General features: G+C 40.8%; 1 protein-coding gene across 4 annotated transcripts in view; it reads right to left on the bottom strand.

Moving 5' to 3' along the window:
- The window catches only part of LOC115574780 (thyroid hormone receptor alpha), a 107,585-nt gene extending 86,441 nt beyond the window's left edge, over positions 1–21,144 (bottom strand). For 3 of the 4 annotated variants that reach the window (XM_030406384.1, XM_030406382.1, XM_030406386.1), the window contains exons 1-3: positions 20,998–21,144; positions 20,147–20,247; positions 8,608–8,663 (exon numbers count right to left, since the gene is read on the bottom strand). The gene's annotated coding sequence lies outside the window, so the exon portion shown is untranslated. The remainder of the gene's footprint in view (positions 1–8,607; positions 8,664–20,146; positions 20,248–20,997) is intronic. The other variant, XM_030406385.1, reaches the window with a different exon arrangement.
- Positions 21,145–21,402: the final 258 nt, after the last annotated feature.

Below are 21,402 nucleotides of genomic sequence, written 5' to 3'. Positions count from 1 at the left end.
CTCAGATTTGACTCAGTATGCTGATGTTCTTTTTGGAGTTCCCTGTGAATAGGATTATGAGGGTAATCTTCCAAGATCTCAGTTTCATCCAAAAGTAGAACATTTGTGTTCTGTTGATGGTATTTCAGTGAACAAATAGTTTTCTATTGATGCAGGCCCAAGGAGTGTTTCTTTATGTTCTTCTCGAACTAGGGTGCACTTTGGATGAAAGAATGGCATATGTGAGGTCATTCACTTCCTACTCCTGGGTCTGGAGAGATAAGATCTGCCAACTGATATCACAGCCTATACGCCTGTTAAGACTGCATCCATATGGACTTTTGAGCACACAGAAACATGGCTTTTTTTTTTTTCAGAGGTGGGACACACTTGCACACTATTATGGTGATTAGATATGCACTTAAGAGCTCAAGATCAGGTTTGTGGATTTTGGGATGGACTAGGAGTTTGCACCAACAGCCTGATGCTCTCTAACAGTACTGTAGATGCATCCAATATGCAACAACAATCTGGATTCCTTCAGACTTAATGATATGAATCTAAAGAAAGTACAACAGAGGAAAGGGAGAGGTAAGGGTGTAAGTCAGACTAGGTACTGGGTTAAACATGAAGTGTGTCCATTAGCAGCCCATTAGAGGCAGCTGCTGGTAATCACTTGTGGGGTCACGGTAGCACGGATCACAACCAAGAATATGCCTTCAGTTCCATCATCATACTTACCCTGCTCCACACTTTGGAGTGACTAGCGAGCTTTTCTGTAGCACAGTGTGACTAACCTTACTGTGAAAAAGGTCAGCAAAATGTCTGGACATGGACAAATTGTTCGACATCCAGGCAATTAGTGCGGCCAGTGAAGAGTAACTACTTATTTCTAACAGCTGTAAAATAAATCACCTAACCCTTTAATGGTTTTTCAGAACAAGACGGCTGCTCGTGCTCAGAGTGAGCTATAGCCTGCCTTCACATATTTGAAAAACTAAAGAAAAGTCTAAGAGGCTCATGATGACATATCTCAGCTTTTATGTAGGTTAATGCATTTTTTGCCTTTGGGTCTGCCGTGTACTCATGTTCGTGTCGGGCTTGCAACCAAAATTATTTATACAACATTCAAAGGACTCTATAATTTAAGCTGAGGGGACAGTTTGCATCCTACAGTAAATGTTTAGCAGTTCTGAAATGGTTGAACACCCACTGGCTTATAGAGGCATGTATCTAAGTGTTCCAACTAAGTGCATGGATACAACTTTTTCTTACCACAAAGTTCTGAAACTCAGAAACCCAACAACCCTGGGACAACTGAGGTAGGTGACACACGTACTTTCCAACAACTGTGCTGGAGTGGAAAGAAAACTCTATGAGGGAAAGAATATTTTCTGAAAAATATATTTACAAAGCAGAAGTTATTGAGTTTTTACTACACTGAAGACTGCACTTTTATTCCTTATGAATTAAGCTGTCTATTTGAGTTTAAGCTCTCAAAGTAGGGATTGGTGTAGAGCTGCAATGGTAAGAATATTAATCATGTTGACGGCTGTTGAAATGTATCAGAAACTTTTTTGATAATTAAGGATGAATTTTAGTAGTTTTTAAGAAGGAATGCTATCTAACTGCTAACCAACTTCTCAAATGCAAGGTTTTGATACTTATCTTTAGGAATGGTCAGACTACACATGACATTTAAATCTTTAAGGAGGTCTCCGAATTGGATCTCACAAATTACTGAAGATCTCATAACTTAACCCTATTTTCTTAATCTATTTACCGTATTGACCCAAATACAGGACAAGGTTTTTTTCGATGAAAATAATGTGAAAAAGTGGGGTCACCTTATAACCGGGGTCTAACCGTTGACACATGCTGATAGTTGTCTGGGGTTTGCTACATGACCACAACAACAGAGGGCGCCAGCTTATTGTAGAGACGTCACTAGCCCTTTTTACACAGCGTATCTGCATTATCTCCGGAGCGGTGGTTCACCAATTCTCCGCCGATGGTGATTCACACAGAGCGAAGCATCTCCGCCGTTCCGCTGTGTAATTCACACAGAAAGCCGGCACTGCGGCTCCTAAAGAGGCGTGACGGGACACGTCATGTTGATGACGTTGGTGTTTCCCAGGTGTTCCCCTGTTAATCTAAACCCGCGGACAGTTTATAATCATATGGATGCTGCTATAATGTGTAGTGATTGAGATACTGACCCACCAAACATCCTGGAAACTGACGAAGTTACTTTTTTTGCGCTAAATTACATAGCTAATAATCACTATCAGTTAACAGGTCGCTGTCTGACTCTGTCACCCGCAGGGACGGAGGCCATTTTCTGGGGCAAAGTTCCCTGAAGTCTCGGTCGGGAGGGCTGATGGTCGCCGTGATTTATTTTCATCACAAACACTCTGTGAGTTTAAGTTTGTTACTGAGAAATGAAACAAAGGCATGCCCATTACCAGAGCTATCATCCAGCTCAAAGTCTTTTTTTTGTAAAATTAGTCTTGAAAAGAGGGGTCATCTTATAATCAGGGTCGTCCTATATTTGGGTCAATACGGTACTCTATACAAATAGTTGTTTTCAATCTTATATTATCCTTTGAGTAGACCAGGGTTAAGGAATCATCACTTTGCACCACAACAAAACTCAGTGGAAAGTAAGTGTTTCATTGTTCTCTTGCTTCTACCATCAGGAAATATTCATCCTAAACCTGGCTCAGAGTTTACAGATGGCAGGTTAAATCAGCTGATAATTAATGTTAAATCCCTTATGGTTTAAGCTGTCTGGTTAGCATGCTTTCGACAAGTTGGTGCCTGTACTCCGCAAAAACACCACAATGAAGACCAAAAGAGTAGTGCCTGCAGATATGATCTCATTGACTGATACATCAAATGAATTTCAGGAAAATCTTCAAGTTAAACTTTCATGCATATCATATTAATAATTCAAGCTGATCAGCTTCACAGTTCTGAATCAGATCATCCTCCTTTAAAAGCAAGGAGTTCATGTAGGATGAGGTTAACTAAGTCAGTTATTTCAATGTGCCAGATTCATTTTAATCAGCATTTCATATCTCCTGCTGCTCATCTCATTTTCAGGTTGTAGCTGCAGGTTGTGAATAATAACAAGGGTGATGGTGGAAACTGCGCTATATCTGTCATCTCAGCTAAGAAAAGCTCATGAAAGAGCTCCGAGTTTTAGTTTTTAATATCTTCAGTTCCCTCAGAGCACAAAATAATTGGAACCAATGAGGGCTTAATATTCAATAACTTGATGTTAGGATTCACATTTGATAAAATATTTAAATAAGATTGTGAATAAATCCCAACCCAACCAGACTACATTTATCTCCATCTGCAGTCTCAAACCCTTTTTACAGCTCATCATTTCTCTGCTCAAGTTTTATGTTTTACCCACATTAGAACCATAACATCAGCAAGAGTACTGAGCATGTGTCATGAATTTTGCATCATGAGGACTAATGAGTGTGAAAATAATTAAAGGTGTTTGAGACAAGGTTATATCAAATCACATTACATCCACCATCCTGTCACGTCGCATCGCATCAGAGGGTCAGAGTGTCTATCTATGAGTCCCGCCGCTCTACTAATCTCTCTGCTCTGCTTTCCCCACATTGACTCAGCGGGGGTAATAAGGCCATACAACCATTATCCATCCCCAGCAGGGGACGTACCACTTAACAGTCAACACACACACACACACACACACACACACACACACACACACACACACACACACACACACACAAACACACAAACTTCTTTTACAGCACTGCCAATTTAAAGCAAGCTGGTAATGGCAAAAATCCTGTTGTCATTATTTACAGACAATACATTTTTAGTGCCATTTACTAGACAAAACTGTTATCTTACATCTTCCACTACTTCGCCTATAATAAAGTTTATTATTCAGTTGTGAAATATTCTGCCTCATATCGTCCTCATCTAATTAACTGGGAAAAAGGAGCAAACATTGTTACATTAGAAGAAGTAATGCAGCAGATTTGAAAGATAGGCAACAGAGTATGGTTTTATATTGTAATTTTACACCTCTGTGATTTCACTGTATGTGGGATGACTTTTAATTGACATACGACAGCTACATTCCCACACAGTCCTGCGCAAAAGTAAAACTAGTAACACGACTAGAGGCCTTTACACACAGTTATTACACAGTGTTTCCTCTAGGATTTTTTTCAGCAGCGGGGGCAGGCTCTCCAGGGAGCTGTGGCGGTGTAAACAAATGACACTTGACTGCAGATTTTACTTTTATGCCCAGCATAATCCCCTTTTTATTGAATGGTTGGCATGGAAAATGGCTTTTTAAAGGCTGAATGTAAAAATAAAAAATATAACAAAAAACACAACAATAAAATATATATTTTTTAATCTAATTTAAATTTAATTTAATTTAGGGTCCCAGCCTGATAGCCTGGGCTTCCCTTTAGGTTTTTCTCCTCTACTCTCATCTCTCTCTCCTGCACCATCACTTTGCTCTCCTGCTCCCTCACTCGGCTCCCCCCCTGCTGTACTCTGCTCTCCTTCACTTTGTTCCACTGCTCCTCCCTGTCTAATGTTACTTGCGATTACATAAAACATTAACATTAGATAATTTACACTCACATCACATCTGATTACAAGTGTGAACACAATTTTTTACCTAACATCATCATTTAAGTCAGTAAAAGGCTAATGGTACCTGACTAGCGTCATCTTCATCAGGTGTCTTTCTCTTCTTTGAGAAATATTTGAACAAGCTCATCTGAAAATGCAGTCAGCAGTTACATCATGGTGTGTATATATTCACTTAATGCTATCAGTTAGTTTACTCACGTTAGTGACACTGAGTTGAGTTGGCACCGGGCCCAATTAATTAAGCTACCGATATGTTACGCAACCTTAGCTGGCCATCAATATTTTGCAAATGTCTACTGAACTTATAAAATCTATTATAAGTTTTCTTAAGCTAATAAGTCTACCTTTTCTCCGGTGAGTCGTTGCCCTATTTTCAAGATGACACTCCTCTGACTCTCCGACCTGGTGCCTGGCTGGCTTCGCTCTCGCGAGTAATTAACGTCTACTCCAAAGAGTAGATACTGAGCAAGATAGTTATCTAGTTTACCTCAGCACTCGCGACACCCGACCCAGTGCAGGACTCTGCTGTGAAGGTGGAGATATGATGCGGCGGTGGTGTATTTGCAACAATTTAAAAAATAAAAAAAATAAATTTGAAGGAGCGGCGGTTAGGACTTAGGTGTGGCGGGCTGCCACTCCTAAATGAATGTAGAGGAAACACTGTTACATGACACATCTCTTTTCAGAATGCTGTCGATTTTTCTGACATTTTGCACCACGAAAGAAGGTATCAACCGATCATGTTGTTTGCAATAGATGCCAAATCACAACTCAGTGGTAATGACAGTGGCGCACCTGTTGATTGTTTATGTTTGTCATCATTCTGCATTAAATTACCCTGTGACACAGGTGACCAGTTACCTTTATTGCTCACCGCGCTAACAGGCCGCTTTATATGTATTTTTACACACATGCTGATGTTAAGCAGGTACTGTATAATGTTCACCACGTTCATCATCATCGCCACAGATTTGGTTCTTGCCGTGGCAACATTTACACTCAGCGCAAAGCACAGCTAAGGCTGATGGGAGTGTCATTGGTTTGGTCAACCTCATGGTAGTACTAGAAATCAAGTTCCCTCTGGGAACAATTAGTACCATTTTGTTCCATTCCATCTAATTGGTATTGAGACCATTTAATCTGTACCAAAAGGTGGGGGGGGGGGGTTAAACTTAATTTACTAACTCGCTAACTAGCATGAAACAAATAATACATTGTGTCACATCACACATTTGGAATTAAAAGCCAACTAGATTAACTAATCAGCATTGCATTGTCATCATACTGCCAAAGGGTGTTTGCTTGAGCCAGTTCTTTATGCTCCAACATAGGCCAGGGCTATAAACCGAAAATTTACTGATACGGAAATTTACGATGATAACCGACGTCATTTTGGCCATGTCGGTATATTCGGTGTCATAGGCATAACAACCACTAGGGACAGGGGACATGTTAGTCCACTTGATTAATCTACCCCGGCGTATACCGATGTGCTTATTTTACATTCATTTGATGGCAAACTCCGCCCGCTGATGCAACACCAGCTATGCCAGGTTAGTAATCAAGTGAACCCACTCTCGCTGTGAGTCGCAGACAGTTTGTGTAATGATGCTGCGTTCAAAGGCTGCAACAGGCCACTGTCTTCGGCCGGGCGGTCCATTGATCAAACATTTGTGTTTTGTTTTTTATTCACTCAAAATAATGACTGTATTTCCAGCTAGAAAACGCACATCTCTCTCCTCCCTCCATTGTTGTTTGCATTTGTGTCTCTGCGTGTTCTGACCCGTGAGTGTCCTCATGCTGAGAAACGTGACTTCTCGCGTACGTGACGTCACTCCCCGAGACGCAAGAAGAATGCAAAAATATATATTTTTTACTAAGGAAAATGACAAAACTAGTAACGCGTTACCGGCATCACTGATTGTGTAGCTTAAGTGCAACACGGAGCATGAAGATGTAAAGGAAAAAATAAAAACAGTAGAATTAACTTTGAGGAAGTTAGGAGGAAAGTCGGAGGTGTGAACCCATTTTTAACAAGTCGTGGGCCGTGATAATAACATGTGTCGCCTTTATCGAGTGCATTAAGTGCGGCACTTGTTGCATTATTCATTAAGATTTCTGTAGTTCAAACAACTCGCAATTGTAGTCGAGAACGTCAGTTATAACAGCCCACGTATTAAACAGTTGTCGGGTTTAAATCGGTCTCGGGCTCATAATTACATTCAATGTGTCGGGCCGGGCTCGGACACAACGTGCACGGGCTCGGGTCGGGCTGGATTCTAAGCTCTACTGGGGTCCAGCCGTGACTTTACTGAGGTTCACCCAGTGTGAGCAGCAGGAAAACGGTTAGCTCACCTCCCAGAACATGGCACTGAATCGCTGGAAACTGATTTAGGGACTGTCATCAAATTACTTAGCATAAATATATTAATACAAAATAATTGCAGTTCTTTCAATATCTTCCATGACATGGGGCCCAGTGACTCCAGCAGCATATTGTATTAGTAAACTGGACGAATGAGACACAGCTATGCTTATTGTACTTTAGTGCTTCCACTATTTTATATGAATATTAATATGCAGAAATCTTGATTTTTTTTCTCAATAGCTTCCATGTCATGTGACCCACTGACTTCTGAAACAGATTCTGTGTCTATCAAAAATATATAATGAAAAAGAAAATAATGGTAAAAAAAGTTCTCTAATGCTCAAGAGGTTAACATATTATTAAGCAGCAATGTCAACTTCTCTACTATTTTGTCTCATGTCTTAGATTCTGATTCTGAAGTCCTCAAAATGTTTATTTATTTACATCCAACCTCTTCCACCACCTGCAGTACAACCACGTGATTCAATTAGAAGAAATAAAAAAAGTGAGAAGCGACAAGCTTAGAATTTGTTTATAAGGGACTGTATATTTTATACTTTTAAATTTGTTCAGTTGTTGTCATTTCAAGTAATCTGTGCTTTTCAGCCGTCAATCATGTGCTTATCAGTTGTTCTTAACTACTAAATAAATAATATTAATCTTAACTACAATGTAGTTTTACAGTCCTTTAAAGTGGCATTTCTGTAAATACACAGGATTTTTTTTCCTTTTCTTTAGGTGCGGGGGGGGGGGTTACTTATCGTTCATTTATCGTTATCGAGGTGAGTTGCTCAATATATCGTGATATTGATTTGAGGCCATATCGCCCAGCCCTACTCTAACATTTAATATAAATTTTGAAAATACACCAAATTTCTCAAAACACTTAAAAGGTTAATAAGCTCAAGTCAAAGCATTTTTCATTATCTCATTAAAAAAGATCAATTTCAGAGCCAAAAGCTTAAAGCCCTCTCCAGTCTGCTGACTCAGAACTCCTTATTCTTCTTTTCCTACAATGTAGCTGCTTGCTGAGCCATGCAGGCTTGACACCATTAACCTGACTACAAATGCTGATTTAACTTACAGATATTTCCTGCAATAACCGATCTTAGAGCAGACTGAGTCACAGATGTGCAGTGGGTACATAAAAATAACTTCATCAGATCAAATGGTGATAATTATTTGCCTGTGTACTGACGTGTGTGTGTGTGTGACTGAATGTCATTTTCATTTTTTTTCCCTTTACCTTTATTTAACCAGCCTTTTCTGATCGTAAGTAAACATGATGTCACACTTGAGCTGTAAGATGTAGCCTTCAATCAATTAGATGCGACTGATGTTGTACCCTGTAGGCTCACAGTAACCTGCATGTAAATCATTTTTAATAAATTGTTCCACCCCACTAAAACTGCAAGTGAAAACACTATGTTACTATATTGCATCTGTGCGGTATAGCAGGTGACTTACACAAGTGGAACACTAGCTGCTTTCGGTGAAACTATCTATTGCAGATATTTAAGACAGCAATGTTTGTAAGTGGTCAACCTGCTTCAACGTTCACTGCAATCAGCTACAAAGTTGAAGAGAAGACAACCAACCTGCGATGGAACGTCTTCATTGAAATAGTTGAAAAGCTCCTGCCAGTCTAGAAATTCTGAAACAAGATGAAAAATACATTTAGGTTTACTTTCTAGGAAACAGGACAATTTGACATACATATAAATATATTTTTTGAAAAAATAAATTCAGGTTTGATTTTTTTAAACATATATTTCTGGTTAAAGCGAAACTCGCCAAAAAGCAACCAAGGCTTTATTTGGGATTGAATATGAGTCAAACCTTCGTGTAAAAGCATAATTACGACCAAAGAGGCACTTTTAAGATTTACCGTAGTTTCGGTTTTGGGCACGTTAATTTTGAACGGGAGAGCTAGGGGCATGACACGCTAGCATCAAACATTTTTAGAACACTAAGAAGGCTCGACACAACATGAAACTTTGCTCGTAGCATCGCCAGGGTCTCTACTCATGAACAAGAGCATTGAGAACATTGTTTGTGTACACAGAGTATATGAAAAAGAAGGTTTTTGAACTACTCACGTTAGCTGCTGCAACTCCTGCGCGTCGCCGTCATACCAGACAAAAAGTGTCGATCCCCGAGTGCGACCTGACAGGAACGCTTGAGGAGCGGTTCACCATTACTCTCCTGCCTGTCAGGTCGCACTCGGGGATCAACACTTTTTGCCTGCCATGGTGGCGACGCGCAGGAGTTTTTTTTCTCCTTTTACAAACACGCTATTTATGTTATTGCAACAATACTGTAGGGATGACGATTGGTAATTTGACAAAATCATCATCATCAGTAAGTAGAACAGTCAGGTAAGTTCAGAAAATGTCATCACTTTACTGTAATTCTGCCATTGAAACGTGAAAAAAAAACTGATACCACATAATTAAAATGATATACGGTATAGTATATCGTTTGGTATCACAATAATGGTATAATTTCTGTTTCCCAGCTCTAACCGCATTCAAAGACAAGAATATTTCTCAAGTGGTCGTTCTGCTGTTCAATAACACAAAGTTTTTCTCTGTCAACATAGTCACCTTATGTCAATTTCAAACAGCTATCTAGATAGCAGCTAGCTTGTTAGTTTTATGTGCATACATCACAAACTGTGAGCAAATATTGTAATATTCCATTTACTAACATCATATCATCATCACTTAATGCTTATCACCTCCAGTACTCAAAATCATTTAGTAGGCTACTGTGAAGCTGTTGAACCAATCAATCAATCTGTTAAGCTCACATTAGCTTAGGCAGCATTGCTACAGAGTTAGGGTTTGGCTTAGGGTCTCTGCTTGGTACAAACGTATTGAGTTTAATACTACATGTTGACCACAAATGATAGCCAGTGGTGTAGCAATCAGGACTTCCCTTAGCCATTACACAGGCTACCACCAAGTCCTTAAGTCAAACCTTTTATATGTGGACTAAACAGAAGCCTTATTGATCACTTTTAACTCACTAGGCAACACCAGCTCAGCTTTACATCATTTGGAACTAAATAAAGGGAGGCTGGACATATGTAGAATAGCACAGTGTGTGTGTGTGTGTGTGTGTGTGTGTGTGTGTGTGTGTGTGTGTGTCTTTGTTATACACGTTAATTTGATTTAGTTTAAATGAAAAGGGAAAAAAAAAATCACCCAATGATCTGAATGTTCACAGTCTTAATGAGAGGGTCAACTCGTGCCTTAAGTTATGTATATCACATGGCTCTGATATCAGGAGGAATTTCCTAACTTGAACGGCTGCCTTAAGACCTTCTCCTCAGTCCTTTTCTTGAGTATTAGCCGGCAGCTTCGACACAGCGAGCTTAATGAAAACAGAGAACACATTTAATCTACTAACCAGTGAAATGTTAGCCGTTAATGAAGCGGTGTATGTGACAAGCTGTGTGAAGCCCCTGGCCCGAGGTAAATCCCACACCAGGACTAGAAAACAACATCTAAATTACTAAACAAACGCATTGAACTGAAGCTGACCTCCACCATCAGACTATGCTTTGTTTCCACTCTATTACCTCCTAAGGACAGCAAAGCATGACTACTGACACTTGCACATACTTGGAATCGCCTTAGGCCACAATTTCCCCATCTCACCCTTCATCAAGAAGAAAACGTACAACTGTATTTGGTCAAAAAAGAATGCTGAAATGCAAAAAAAAAATGTGCCTTTGACTGTACAATAAATGAAATCAAAAAGTCGGACAAACTGACACTGAGGCCAGAATGGATGGACAGATGGCCCACTAGATATGACAGTATTGTAATTTAGTGCTGGAATGACTGGATGAGTAATGCAGTTAATAAAGTATTCAGATAATCGACAGGAAATTTATCTTTTTAGCATGGACCCCAAAGATTCCCTGCTTTCATCTACTCAAACATGATCTGCTGGCTTACATTTTATTTAATATCATTTAAAATGGAATGTCTTTGTGTTTTGAATTGTTAATCTAATAAAACAAGCAATTTCCCAAGCAAGTGTCCCTGGGAAATTACAATGGACACTAATTAATATTATTGTATAAAATAAGTCCAAACGATGAGAGACAGAATAGCTGATAATAAAAAATATTAGTTACATCCCTGTAATCAGGAACAATTGTGATAATCAAGTAATGATTTAAAGGATAATTCCCGTTTATTTCAAGCTTGCGCTCTATTTTAGCATCTTGTGCAGAACAAAAACACTACGGATGTCATTTGCTTTTGATACTTTAACACCTATTAAGCAGGAACTAACTGGGTAATGATTGAGCGAGAAAAGTGACATTAAATACAAGAGGTGTGTTCCTTTTAATCACATTGGATCTCTGACATAACGGACAAAGAGGCTCTGAAAGAGGAGCACACTACTCTCGCATGACTGGACTCATTTTCACACTTCGTTTTGTCATTGTATGAGTGGTGGAGATAGGAGAAAGCAAACTGGACTGTATTAGCATTAGCTTGTCTGCTCTGGCTAGCTTGATTTTCTGCTCATCCTTCCTCTTCCTCAAAGTGCTTTTCCATGTGTTTATTCACAGCAGTTCTCAATGTTATGCTGTACTTGGGCTGGCATGAGTCCCCTGCCCTCTTCTGTATGTCTGCGTGCAAATTAACCTATAGACTGCCATGCATTAACAGATCGAAAACATCAATCACGATTAACCCACTTACAGTTAACCTAGCCTTACTGATTTGAGATAAGTAAAGTTATTAGCTGGACCACTATTTTCAGGTTAGCCCCTAGACTTATTGATCGTACTATAAATACTGCTGAGAAAACAGCACTGGAAGAGCCTCATGGATCCTTCAGATTTTTAGTTTAATAGTACTTACAGTGACACTGACTGGACAAACATGCTAATTGCTAATGCTTATGGTCCCTCCATGCTCTGTTCCATCTGTTGCATTTCTCTTGTTTTTCCTGCTTTACCGAAAACATGCATACACCTGAAAATATAATGTTCGGAGATGATGTGATAAGAAAAAAGAAACTATAACAGCACAGCTAATATTCAACTGATAAAATCCATGAGACACAGCTCAGCGTAAGTCCTCACTGGTGGGTGCTTACAGGAGCAGAAGAGGCAACACCAAATTGTTCCTGGTGGATCCACATCCAGAACGTGACCTTTACTGTGCAGCACCTCCCTTATTAAAGTCTCCTTCCATCTTGATCTTGATTTCCTGCACAGTGTCTGTCGCCTCCCTCCCATCTTCCCTATCTCTCTCAGATGTTGAGAACAGCAGGATGCCAGGACAATACTCTTTCAAATGTCGTGACAAGAGCTTTACTGTACAAGATTGCTGTAAACCCCTGAGGGGAGGAGTAAAGGCCCTGACCTCCAGCAGAAGTTTATTCTGAGCGGGGAGTCCGTTCTTTTAATGTAATCCCTGGACCACTTCCTGTTATGGCCACTCCTAACGCCGGCCTCTGTTTCTTTATCTATAGGGCAGAGAGTCCATGTGTGTGCGTCGCCTGCAACATGGATCTGTGTCTTTTCTTTGAGAACATTCGTGTGTGAGAGTCCTCCCTAGAGTCCCAGGAGCTTGTTATAAAGTCTTTCTCTTATCCAAGTAAAGCAGGATTTTTTTTGGTCTTTGCTCTTATCCCCCCAAACAATACAAGCCCCCTGAGAGACTCTCCTGAAAGAAAGAGAACAACTGTTCCGTAGTAAAGCCAGAGATAGAGGGAGGGGAAACTTGAAAGAGAGAACTAAGGGCTGCTACAGCAAACACAGCAACAGCAAACATGCCGTCACTTACGGATGATGTCAGCTGGCCTGCTGCCACACAAGTGTCACTAAGCCTCATGCACTCACCTTTTCTGTATCATTCAAATTTGTTTATTTTCTCCTCATTTAACTTTGTTTACCAGCCATCATTTGTTTCATTAATCATACTCAAAGTCATAATTTGGGCAGTACATTCATTTTGTATAGTTATAGTGCGCCCACTTAGGGGAATTCTGGCATCTTTAAACCTGGGCCCTTTATGTTTTGCTTACTCAAAATTTTGGTATGGCTATGATGTAATCATTTGGGGCAACTCCGACTGTCAAAATGACTTCACTAAAAGTGCTTGTTTTCGACAGCTAGCCCGAGGTTGTTATTCTGATTGTCGTGACAACATTATGGACACGATTCCTACTGAGACAGACCAGTTGCCCCAAAGGATTACAATGCAGCCATCGGAGCCATGTCGCAGCTGCATCATGGCTGCCAGCTAAGGTTATCTCCCAGATCGATTCCAAAACTTTGATACGTATGAATCATTTACACGCCAAACATGTAAATGTACATATAAATACCAGAATTTCTCCTTAACTTCCTAACTTCCTTTGTCACAGTTGGTAGGTAGCTTTATCTTAAGAGGTGTTCTTTTGAGTTACAGTGCTGGTAAATTCAGGAAGTGGCCAATCAAACTGCAACTTGAGGGAAATTGAATGTTTTAGTTTAGGAATTCTGTTTTTTTTTTCAAAGACTATATTGTCCTGTTGTGTTTTTTTTGTAGTCTGGGGGCTAGTTTTTATCTTTGCGTTATCAGCCATGATGTTGCCTTTTTTTTTAATTCAGTTTGTTAGTGTGGTTTGCTAAGCTCCATTCAGCTCTTGTTATGTTGTCCTGACTTTAGTTCTGGTTAGTTAATCTGTTTTAGAGGCCAGAACCTTGCAAATTTTGTTATACTAAGTGTTTCTTTCATTCTTCCTGGAGTGCCTGCCAGCTCAGTCCCTCATAACCAGTGTGATTTAATCAATTCAGTCAGAATCTGATCAGCAGCGTCTGGGATGGTGCATGTGCCAAGTCGATGAAGACTAACATGATTGACATAATACCCCCCTTTGGGCCAATCACTGTAAATTAAAAGCATGGAAACACATCGATAAGATGCATCATTTCCTCGAGGTGGGAGCTAATTTCATCAGGAGTGTTTGAGATATCAAGTGTGACACATGGACTAACAATTATTATAAAGTTCAGAATCCCTCGGGTCTCATCCATGTTAATGCTGGGAAGCCTGTGGAGTAGTAGTTGGATGCATTACTTCCTCCTGATTTTGGTAAAATCATATTTGTGATGTCCGTCATAAATGAAACTGATCTTGTTTAGGTACCACATCCTTGCCAATAAAGACTGATCATTGCCAGCATAAGCCGTGGTTTGGCCAGATAGATGTTTATAGCAAAAGACAAAACTAAGACTCATCAACTTTCTGTGAGGTAAAATTGCTCTTTGAATATATAGGATCCATAATTATGTATATTTTTTTATAATTCAAGCATGATGGGTAGAGTGACACTTCACACAGGAAGTCAGTCAATTAAGGGCATTTCAGATCCAGTCCCATTTCTTGTATCATAACAATACTATACAATAGGTGCTGGCTTTTGGATTGTGGCACACCGTATGTTTGATATATGGCCCACCAAGGGAGAGAGTTAGGGCACCACTGGATTCAACTGAGTAAAAAAGTGATGAATCTGACATCTGATGACAGTGTTTGGTACTAAACATTTCTCAAAAATGTGTACATAGATTACTGTGCAGGGATATCACAACATTGGGGTTTATAATTGACGTACTAATTAGTTTTCTTCATCTACAATGGATGAAGCAAACAAAAACAAACATCCAAATTGATGTTAATGTCTAAGCAACTTTTTTGCTAATGTTGGCTATAACAGTTCAGCTATCGGTGTTACCTCCAAGTAGCCCAAACAAAATCAATCATCAATTTACAAAGAGCATGCAGTTGGATCTCTTGCTTATAGCAGGGTTTGATGCTGTCCCGGACAAATTCCAGTCTTCTCTGCTGCTCCAGAGTTTAATATCTTTAGATCCTTGGCCTGCTTTCAAGATAATAACCTCCGTTTAAATCCTCTTTTATATCATGCTGCCTTTATCCCACATTACAGATGGACACAGTGGATACCATGGTGGATACCATTTTGCCTTCTCGTCTGTATAAGCCCCTTGAAACATAGCTTGATATTGTGTGCATCATTTCAATATTCATAACACTATAGATATATCATTTAACTTTTTTAACATTCTTTGAGAAATATGATCTTTTTTTTTTCATAGGAAAGTTTTTTTTTTTTCTTTTAGCAAAGGGAGCACATTTCAAAGTTTGCCTTTAAAGGGTGATTGAAATGATGTGAGCATTTTAAAGCATTTACAATCTGTCTTTGGTGAACTAGTGATGAACTAGGACAGTAACAACAATGGTCAGGAGATCAGTGAGGAAAGACCAGACAGAAAAGAAAAAAAGAAAACAAAATTCTGGCTATTATAGCCACCCAACTCTGGCGCCCTTTTCATGAGTTCAATATGGCCCTGAACACATGCATCTGAAATAGGACACTGCTATAAAACTTTTTTTTTTTTTACTTCCACAAACCTGTTTTCAATTATTAATGTTTCCTGCTCAGTCACAACTCGTGTTTTGAGCACACAGTCCTTAAGGTAACACAACATTAAAACTTAAACTCAATTAAAGCCCAATGGCATGGTCTTAAAACAATATGTCATGAGACTTCTGGTGATTCCCAGGCTGAGTTAAGACCTTCTTTATCAGTAATTTCCTGTCAGATGGAGGGAGAATTGTCCTTGGCTAATATATTATTTTCTGTGTGGGAGATGCATGCCTAGATCTGGTGTTTAAAATGAATTGAAAAGAGGCTGCCTTACATTAAGATGTTTCTGCTTTGAAAGAAAAGAACAGAACATTCCAGAAAAGACTAGCACCAGGGAGTTGCCACGAGGCTCTTCTATGTCTCTGTGTCTATGGGCATAAGTCTGTGTGTGTGTGTGTGTGTGTGTGTGTGTGTGTGTGTGTGTGTGTGTGTGTGTGTGAGAGAGAGAGCACACTAAAGAGCAGTACAGCCTGTTTTAAATTGTACTCTGTCAGGCAGTACAGTATGTACATTTAGCAGTTGGTAACTTCAATCAGTAGTCCCTCAGTTTAGGGCTCTGCTCTGTCTATCTCTCTATCACTTTATTTTTCTGACCCTCTCTTTTCTCATCGACCTGGTCAACTATCAACCTGTGACTGGTTCAATTGGAGGTTACTTTTCAGATAAATCAATGGTTTGGTATATAAAATGTAAAACAAAATTATACATAGTGAAGATATCCACCACACATTCCCAGAACCAAGACTAACATCTTCTAATGTCTTGACCCAGGAGTCTAAAATCCAAAGATATTACATTTAGATTTACATTTAACACAGAGACTGTCATCAAGTCGTCACATCTGACCGGCTAACAACATCAACATTTCATCCGCTTTTCCTGAGACATGACTCGAAGGAAGAATTTTAATAAATAAATTTAATATTTTATGAGCCATTGATCAATTGATCAACTCGTTAGTTTCAGTGAAACAGTGTTATTCTAAAGAGCTTTGAACTCAAAGTTAGATGAGACAAAGGACAGTAGTTACACAGTAGCAAATCATTAATAGGTACGATGTCTTACTTTAGATTGCTATATAATTATATTTCGATTATTTTAGAAAGTTAAATTGGACAAGCCAATACACCTATCAGATATTATCTTATTGCATATGAATAGTCATAACATTATTGTAGTACTTCTTACCTAAATGCTTGAACCTTCTATCATTTTAGTTTTTGTATTTTTACCACTACCAAGGAGGTAATGTTTTTGCCTGAGTCTGTTTTTTTGTGGTTGGTTGGTTTTTCAGCAAAATTACACAAAACGACTCAACAGATTTCCATGAAATTCAGGATAACCCAGAATAGACCTAGTTAACTTTTGGTGTGGATCCGTACAAACTGACAGATCCAGGATCACTGTCTTTAACACTGTGTGATAGGCCATTTTTCAACACTTTGGTTAATATCTCAGGCAATGTTGTATTGCAGAAAGGATTGGTTGAATTAAAAGGGGCCTGTTGGGCCTTGGCATAGTTACGCGCTACCGTTAAACCGTTCACTGTTGTCCTTAATCTGCTGACATAACATATGAAACTGGATAAAGATAATAAATATTATCTTTATCTAGTTTCAGTGAGAGCAGCCTCACTGCTACACTGTTAGCTCTGGGGGGTCCATTGTACATTGTTGGTTTTTCATGTGCAACTGATTCATACATTTGTTTTGCGAGTTACTGCTCTCGACAAAGCCAGCTCTGACATTTATTAATTCATTCGTTCATAGGCCAACATACAAGCAAATACACTTTAATGGGCTAATCATTTGATGTCATTACTGCACATTTTGTACCTATATAAATATATGCGCAAGTAGTGACCCCAAGTTTGAGGAAAGTTATTCTCACTGAAGCTTCTAAGCCCTAAAAATGGAATTCTAGACAACTTTAGATATCAGTATTGGCCTAAAAACAAGTTGGAGCCTAAAGAACTTCTGCTGAGCAGCAGTCTCTGTGACCACTGGTGGTAAATACAGGATGCTGCCACATGGAATCTCCCTACATTCCCCGTGATTATCTCGAGTCATTTGCATAAAGGCCCTTCACAGAAACAGTCACCACCACAGGTGTTTACAGCAGTTCAGTCTGATTGGAGCTCTGCTCAGGTGGACTTACAGTATGCTGGAAATGACGTGCGGTTACTTGACACCACCTAACAATGACAATGAGGTGTAATATATCACACACTGACATGTGCAACATAGCTCAAGAAGGGTGAGGGATCAAGCACAGTCTGTACATGCTCACATGGTGCTGAGAGGACGTCGAATTAGCCAAACTAAGTCAAATAATCTGTGTGTGTGTGTGTGTGTGTGTACACTCTGTTGAAAGACCTAACATGACATCATAACTGGAACGTGACCAAAGACCCAGTGCAAAGGAATGCACTCTGCTACTTTGCATGGTTAAAGAAATTAAACATTTCAGTGCAAATAAAGGAAGGCTACACTTGAGCAGATGGTAATAAACAGTGCCACCAGTTAATAAGAAGGCTGAGACACTGAGCTACAGGTTTGATCAACTCGGGTATAACAAAAGCTACTCTGGAGTGAGATGTTATTAAGAGTAGGCTTAGAAATAACGTCTTCCATCACAGTCTGCTACATTTATATGATTCTTCATCCCCATCTTCCATATTTTATACTCAGAAATATAACAAGAACACCTGAGAATACAAACTGCAGTGATCCTAAACATTATGGCACTGGCGCTTTTCATCCAACAACAAAAACACTGGCGTGCAAGACAATTGGTAAATTAACTGACAAAGAACTAGAGTAAAAAATTAAATAATCACATAAAGAGTCAACCTGTAAGTATTTTACATTATAATAACAGCTTCAAAATCATCATTAAGATAACACGTTGATTTGAAATGGGGTTAATGGTGTCTCTGACTCATCCCCCGCGTCCCTCTATCTCTGGTTTCTGCACTATGTTACTTCAGGTAGAGGTTCAAAACGCAGGCCGTACGACTTGACACAGCACCAGCTATCACCGATCTGTGTGACACTGGATGATATCTTATGGGAATATGCTAGTCGACTTGTCAAGTTATATGTCTTGGGTAATGTCGGCCACATTTCCACAGAGGTTGGTGCAAACTTGGACTGCTGTGTGGCATAAAAATGTCTAAGCACGCATGTTCCCTATAAGACAAAACACTGACTTGCCGCATTTTGTGTGCAGTAAGTTCCGCCAGACAAATTGTTACAGACCTGGGATTTGTGTTTATGTCACAAGTCTTTGGTAATCACATTCGATATTCCTTTATTCCCTAATACCAGCATCAGCAGTGGCCTCAAAAGTTGAGCATAGTATACTGCTCTACTCTGTAATGACAATAATTACTAGTTGTGGTCTTCCATTGGTTAACACATACATGCTATTTGTTAGCATCTATCAAGAGCATCAATCTTTAGTGAAACACTACATGTTAGGAGAAAGTAAACAGCTTCGTATGTGGGTTGGATACCACTCTCAAACTTATGCAGACTACATATCTGGCTGGAAGCTCCTCCTCCCTGTGTCTACACCTCTGTGATGTAAGCAGGACGTGGGACCTCGGGGACTAAGGCAGCGCCTGTTATGTAACTGGTTTTCCCTCCAACAAGAGGCAGGCAGGGGGGGAGAGAGACTGGTTTTCCTTCCTGTCTCCAACCCTCCCCCTTCCTCAGCACCCCCCCCCCCCCCCCCCCACCCCCTCCCCCTGCACTCGCTATACATTAAGCCTCAACCTCAGAAAACCAGGACACTGCCTTGGAGCAACGAGCTGTGGGAACGGAGGGGAGGGGGAGGAAGGTGTTAGTCGGAATGGACGTCAAAAGAGGTCAGGTCTGGCTGTGGGCAGAGATTATGGCTTTGTGTGAATGTATACACACACACATGGAGCACCTTTGCATGGACTTTCTTTGGTTTTCTGATTCATTGCAGTAGCATTTTCATTTGGTTTTCTTTGAGGAGTAATAGACATTCAATCAGCTTCCTGTGGTAGTAGTGAAATCCTGACTATATGAAATATAGCCTACCTGACAAACACACACTTTAGCATGATTTAGCTTCATATGGTTTATTAAGCATTGTGCCATGGCTTGGTATGCTGCGTCTAAGAAAAAGGACTCATAAAGGCCAATACATCTGAGAGAAAGGTCACTGAAAACTAATCAAATCCTATCTGGGTTACTGGGGGAAACTCCTGTAAACAACCTGAGTGAGAGTGCTTCCCCTGCATTATCATGTAGGCCACTCTGCTGCACCACAGGGAAATATACCTTCTGGATGCACGTTCATTCTTATTTCACACACAGCTATGGTTTCCTGAGTTGTCCTTCTCGTCCACCTCTCTGGAAAAACGCTCTGCACGTTAGATCTCTTGAACTGGCTCTGAAGGTTTTACACGGGTGAGTAATCGGACGTCAAAAATGTCACGTCAAGTTCAGCCGAGGGACGGTGTTCACTCGTAAACATGTGGAGTGACAGTGGCAGTGGCGTATGAAGACGTGCGCGACGCATGCCGCGAGGCAAAACAACCTTTTCGCTATGTTTCGTGTAGACGCGCTCCACGGAATCGCCTTTCGTCTCTGACCTGTGCACTCAGCTATAATGTTTGCGCTGGCCGTCACCTACCCTGATCCAGGACGTCTGGGGCCGCAGCTCTGGGCCCCGAGATGAATCATGGAACCACGACGGTTTGGTCCACAGATGAAGGCGATGACGTTGACCTCATCCTGGAAGAATTGAAATGTAATAAACAGTCAACAGCACATTCCTCCTTCAAAAGCAGACATTCACCCTAACAACACACACACACACACACACAGTAACATGTGTAACTCAATATGATAGAATACATACACACCGCGCCTCAGCCTGCAGGAGCAGCTATAGACTGGTGACTACATTTCATATTTCATGCCGTCCTGTAACACATGCATGATTCATATCAAGTCTCCGGGAGCTTTTCAAGCACTTTGGCACACTCAGGCACACCACTTGGATGTGTCACAGAGAAGGAATGAGGACAGCGAATGACACGCATCTATAGGTATACGTAGCCTATATACATATAAATGAACCATCTATAAGCTGCCTACAAGTTGGCACAAAGAGCTGTCTCTGCAGCTTGCGGGTGTCGTCTCTCACACGTCCGGACCGTGCAGCCCTGTAGGGCAGAGTGCAGGTACACAGCGACCTTAACCGTGACCCTCGGTCCTCCCTGACCCCGGTCCCTCAGCGTAACGACAGGGAAATGAAAGCACATGGCAGGCACGCACGTCACTTTTTCAACCGGCACACACACACACACACACACTCACAGAGTGCAGCAGCCGGGCAGTCTTTGCATTAACCGGACGGTACAGTAACAGTATGCAGGCCGGCGCTGAGCAGCGGCCGGGTTGACGTGAGGACAGCGCATTAAGACGCCTCCGCTGGGTTCCGCTACGGTCGGCGTACATGCGGCACGTTGACACACTCACCAATGCTCGACTTGTGGGACAAAACAGCCTCCTGCACCGTCAACATTAAAGCCGCCGTGGACGAGGAACAGCCGGATTAACACGTGAAGAAAAAAAAAAAAACCCAGCAGAACAAATACAAGCTGATAGAGTCCAGCTGATAACCGTCTCTCCTTGTGGAAGTCCCCCCCCCCACCCTCCCTGCTCAGTCCGTGATCAAGTGCGAGGAGACGGGAGCGCCGTGTCTGCCGGGGACTGCCAAAGCCATGGCCACGGGTCTGCAGAGGGAACTATACGGCGTTTATTTGCTTTCTGTGCTCGGTCCTCCTCCTCCTCCCCCCCACCCTGCCTGTACAGTACGGGTGAATGCGGGTCAGGAGAAGCGGAGCAGCCGCCGGGAATGATTCATCACCAGGCTCCACAGCG

This window comes from Sparus aurata, chromosome 23 (genome assembly GCF_900880675.1).
Source record: "Sparus aurata chromosome 23, fSpaAur1.1, whole genome shotgun sequence".
NCBI classification, from domain to species: Eukaryota; Metazoa; Chordata; class Actinopteri; order Spariformes; family Sparidae; genus Sparus; species Sparus aurata.
This window is presented reverse-complemented; position numbering and strand designations above follow the sequence as displayed.